Genomic DNA, 6,000 nt, shown 5'->3' on the forward strand with positions numbered 1-6,000 from the left:
GTTGCAAAATAAGTAATTTTATCAAATTTGACTGGTTGATTGTCACCAACAAAAAGTGACTTTTTTCACTTTTTTGTTGGCTCATGTCTCATTTTAAAGATAATTAGTCATGTATGGAAGAATATTAGTTTTGCAATGAATTTCTTTTCCTGTTGTACTCTTCATGATAAAGTTACAAGTGATTTTTCAAAAAAAATAGATTATAGTGTACCATTTGACTTTTTAGTTTCTCTGTTTACTCCATTTTTTCCCTCTATAACCACACCCACACCCACACAACAATGTCATGGAAGGTAATGAACAATGATTTACACGCATGTAAAGCCTTATGGGCAATTAAAAATAACTTGCCTTTTTAGAGGAGCAACATCTGAGTTTCATTGCGGTTTCAGTACTATATTGTTGTGTTAATTTTCTATTTGAGGTGTTCCATCTGCAAGAAGTAATTGATAACTTGCATTTCTAGGAAGAAAAAAACTGCTTCTGTTGCATTTGACATGAAAAAAAAAATAGTTTATACATTCATTTATGTAGTGAAGCTTTCTGGGTTCAGTCTTTCATGATGTCATAGCAGGGACTTTCATCTCTGAGAAAATTTCCAGGAGGCTGTCCATACCAACAAAATGAAATGCAAAAACAATGCATTTTTTGCTTCAGTGTATAATTTGACATTGTATAAAGTAAGGAGGTAACACCTGCTTTAGAACATGACCAATCCACTTTAAGTTTTCTTATTCATCACATGTAGATGCCAAAGAAGGAATGGTACATCTGAAACATTAACTATGTTCTACTTATGTACCAGTAACTTTTTCCTGCTTCTTTTGTGCATGCGTTTTTCTTCTTCTTATGGCAGTCTGTTTGAGTCAATCAATTTTTAATTTTTGCACAGCTTTACCTCTGTATCATCCAATTACATTTATAAGCTACTGCATGATAAGCTACACCACTATGGATAGTGACACCTTTGTTTATTAGTAATCTATGACTTGCTTTGTTTCTACTCTAATGAGAGTGGAGAAAAACCTAGATTATTTCTTGGCCTCTGATTACTGTAGAACATTGATGTGAGTTATTTTGCTATTGCAAGTTAATCTCATTTGAAAAGATTCTGCTTTTTAGTGTTGTTATAAATTGCCCACATTGTGTTACATTGCTTACTGCACAACCATGTTTAACCAAGCACTGTACAGACAGAGGAATCTTGAACCTTATCTGTGTCTGTACCACCTATAACCAACAAATGATGGCAAACATACAGAAGGAAAACCAAGAACCCAGAAGGACTGCACTACTTGGCAATTTTTCAGAAAGTGACAGCCAGCAAACCACCTATGACATCAAAGTTTATTAATCGAAAATATACAAAAGTTAACCACTTTTATACAAAAATGCAGACTTTTTTAAACTACACTTGGAAATTTTATAATTAAAAACATTAATCCCATGGGTGATGTGCTGGCTGTCACTTTTTGGAAAATTGTGGTGCTATACAATCCTTTTAGATTTGTGTTTATACCACCTACCATCTCCAAGTAACCACTAGTGTGATTAGCAATATATGTGGTACATTCTGCCCGCAGTTGTGGAGTGAGCTGCACTGTGCACTACTGGCCCACAGAGAAGACTATAGCTGTGATACTTTAGCAAAATTTACTTGTAGTCACTCCACATCACCATTAACAGTTGAATTTGCTCTGCATAGTGCATATGCAACAGTTACTTAGCACAGATAGTTGTTTCTTCTATTCTATATATCTCATTTAACAGAGTATAGCACTCTGAATATTCAAAGTAATTCTCCAAATCCTTGGACTAAAATAGATGGTCAACCTGCTTGTCTACTTTATATTGATGACCTTGTAGCATTTTGTATCCTTTTCTATCCTTAGGAAGTATAGATACTGCCTGATGTTCACAGATAATGACCTTTTACTAAGTACGGTACCTTCTTTTTCTGAGATATGCACATATTTAACATGGAGGCCTCCTTCTCACAAAAGAATACAGACTGTGAGCAGCACACACTTCCACAACATTCTTCACCAACAAATACTAAAATAACTTGCTCTAAGGCTGTAAAAAAAATCCTTGTCCAAGCTTTCTAGATCCATAAAGACTAGGTCTCAGCCAAAATTTAACATTATATCAGGGTCTGGCACACTTCCCGAAAAGAGTCACCAATAGTTAAATCATCCCAGAGTCTATGCACAGAACCATGCTAGAAATACAAACAATTTAGTGACTGGTGACTACAGTCAGACACATTGATTCACCACTCATTAGACTAGACAAAGATATGGTGAATGTGAATTGTCTTTCAAGCTCCAGGGTCTCTGATATTTTAGGGACCCTTGAGGCCATTCATCTGGCAAATATAACTGAGATATGGTGGTGTGAGTGTGTGTGTGTGTGTGTGTGTGTGTGTGTGTGTGTGTGTGTGTGTGTGTGTGTGTGTGTGTGTGTGTGTGTGTGTGTGTGTGTGCATGTGTTTGCATGATATGGCACACAAAATTCTGAGGAATATACAGAGAATTGGATCTCTCTGTGCATACCACAAAAGCAGGCAAGACCTCAGTCCTGAATGAAATCCTTCCTTCTCCAAAAATGATGACAGTAACAAAATAAAAAAAGATAATTGGCTTCAACAATGTGATAAATAGTTGGAGTCATTCTATGAGACCTTGGGAAAAAGTACTCAACAGTCCTACTTGCTTTGCCAAGGATAGTCTGTGCCTGTCTTTCCAATGCTTCTATATTCTGGCTAAAGCCCCTGATGCCCCCCATATTGCCTTTTTTTAGACAGAGTCCATTTGATGGACATCTCAGAGTAGCTAACATCCCAAATCCAAAATAAGATCAGGATTAGGTTAGTTCTGCTGGGTATATATTATTTCATCGAAGGTTCAACCTTGTGAGCCTCCATTCATTGAACAAAAACACAGAAAGCTCACTTCAACAAATGTTTGCATCAGTGAATGATTTACACAGGGAAAGGAATTACTTGACCAATATTGTGACCATAACACTCACCGCAGTATGTCAAACCCACCCAACTGGGGGGTTGCGCCCCCACCTCCTCTAACTATACATACCAACTCCAAGATCACACTCCATTGGGGAAAATGCCATATTTACAACTGTTGACCAAGTACTTCCTTTGCCTGTTTTTGTTCGATGACTGGTGGTTCTTGGAATTGAACCTTCAATGAAATAATATAGACCCGTCCTCCTTAGTGCCTGAAATCTAAACAACAAAATGACCAACACTGAGGCTATTCTGTATGGGTAATTGCAGAACTTGGTTTAAATATTCAGAAAACACTCCTCCATATCTGAGGTTTGCCCCTACCATGCTTTCAGTCTCAGTGTCAACTGTGTTGTGAATCCATGTTTGTTAAGAACAATATTACCTCTAGGCAGATCCCCAAGGATACACAAACAGAACTCAATTAGCTCCAAATCACACTAAAGAAAACCAGCTATTAGTTTACAGCCGATTAAAGCATGCTGTCTATACTCCTAAAATGCACATAAAGTTCTAGACGTATAGATGAAATCCCTGTTAACAAAAACTCCATTATTTTGGTACACTTTAACTACCCATCAAAAAATGTGAGCACCTATACCTCAAATGTAGTATACACCCAAAAGCTCCTTAATTTCGTAAGCAAATGTTCCCTGCAATACATTATTAAAAAAAAAATACTAGAGAGATAAATACTCTTCATCTGGTCCTTACAAATATCTTCCTCATGCACTGTTTCCCTGGTACCTCCTTCCCTGGATAAGGGAAAATCATAAACTATAAGGGAAAATCAAAAACTAGTGATCTGCACTATTAGAACTTCTAACCTGAAGATACCAATATCTGAAAATTCAAGGATTTCACACATGCAGATCTCATTAAATTCTATTATGAAGTTTCAAGATGTACTTATTACACCAGAGATCACGTAAACAGGAAGCTACATAAAAATGTATGCCCACTTAGATCGTTGTAATCAAACTGATGATACCCACCAGATCTAAATATGATGAGAAATTTAAACCACTCTGGTGGTCTACTGACATAAATAAATTCTACAGTAAATGAAAAAAAAAGCTTCTTAAAGTAAATAAGCAGACCTTTAGCACCCTCAAATCCATGACAGCATTAGAAAAGTGACTAAAAAATAAAAAAAAATCATTAGGAGTATTAAAGCAGCCCATGAACTGAGGTTAGTATCTGAAGTTAAAAACAACTACAAAGCTTTCTTTAGTTACATCATGAAAATAATAAATAAGACTCAACATTACACTTATTCAAGATGGCACTACCTTTTTTGATGTTGTAAATATTGCCAGTACACTAGCTAACAAGTTCAGTAACAGTTTTACCCCAGAAATGACTCTTCAAAGCACACTTATCCCTGAAGTCCCCAGACTCTCCAATCATCACCAAGGATCATGTGCTAAAGGTGCTACCAAAGAATAAAATACTTTCTTCATGGGACCTGGTAATATACCTGCTTTTTTAGTAAACAGTACCAAGCAAAACTCAGTGTGCTCACTACCTAAACAGTTCAAACTGTGCTTGTCCACTAGCTTCCTCCCTGACTTCTGCTGCACAACAGAGATAATGATGCCACTCCATAAGGGTGACTCCACCAAAGGCCCTTGGAAATACAGTCTCATCAGCCTGATGAGTCCCATATGTAAAATCATGGAGTGCATTATAACTAAACTGATTAAATGTGACATTAAAAATCTCATCAGGCTAGATCTATAATAGCTTGGTTTCATTAAGGGTAGATCTTCTCTAATGAATCTGGTTAACGTCTTTGAAAAAGTAATACAAGCTGCTGACAGCAGCCATGCTGTACACGTTTCACATCTTGACCTGATCATGGCCTTTAACACTGTATCCTATGCAAACCTATTTAATATGATAAATGCATTGTGAAGAAATCCCTATGTAGAAAGGGGCAGACCCCACACTGTGTGGGTAGCAGCTACCTCATCAGCAAGTAGGAAGGTAACCAGTGTGCTCCTCAGGGATCGATGCTGCCACTAATTTTGTTTGATAATTACTTTCCCAACCTCTAGACCACAAACCAAGACTTCTGGCTAACCAAGACTGCAAAAAACTGCAAACTAGGAGTTGCTGACAAGTCACTCTCTGACACCTAACACCTTCAACAAGAACTTATACTTGCAAATACCTGATGTGCTAAAACAGGATTAAATTAAATAGCAAAAAGTGCAATTCAGATACATTTGGTAAGCCATCCCTCCCCCAGTATATGACATGGACAATACCCCACTCCAAATTAAGACTGTTATTAGAGACTTTGCTACATGGGTTGATAATTCTCTACCCTTTGATCATCACATAAATACAATAGATATTAAGTCCTTCAACTTAGCAGACCTGATTGCCAAGGGGATATCTTCCAGATCCAGAGAGGTCATTGTTTTATTAGAGTCTGCATTGATTAGGCCAATTATTAAATCTAGTGCCCCCTTTGGGATGTACCTCACAAAATATATCCAACAACTAGAATGACTCCGCATTTTCTGAACTAAAAGCATCACTGGCAACTGAATGGTTGGATACGTGTTGCAGCTGAAATTTGTTTTCAAATTCCATCACTACTTAAAAAGTAATTTTATAATATATTCGTGTGGCCAGATTTGCAAGTCCCTTGACCCAGGATAAATTGGTACAGCTAATTTATCAAAGATCATATTGTGTGCTCATTGTTGTTTAAGCATTTTTTCAAATGGACAGAGTGACAGCTCTGAAATGATATTTCCCTGTTTGCAAACAGGAAAATAGAATTGCTGTTGGTTATTAGAGAAATAGAATTTGACCCGCTTTTCTTATAACATCAGATTGTTATTTCTTAGTGTTGTCATTTCCTTGACAGTACTTGGTGGCCCATATGGAGACTTAGAAAATACAGACACCACCTGGACCCTCCAATAAGGTAAGAAGATGATTTTCTTTAAAAGCAG

This window comes from Protopterus annectens, chromosome 4.part1 (genome assembly GCF_019279795.1).
Source record: "Protopterus annectens isolate FY-2018-M chromosome 4.part1, PAN1.0, whole genome shotgun sequence".
In the NCBI taxonomy this organism is placed as follows: Eukaryota; Metazoa; Chordata; order Ceratodontiformes; family Protopteridae; genus Protopterus; species Protopterus annectens.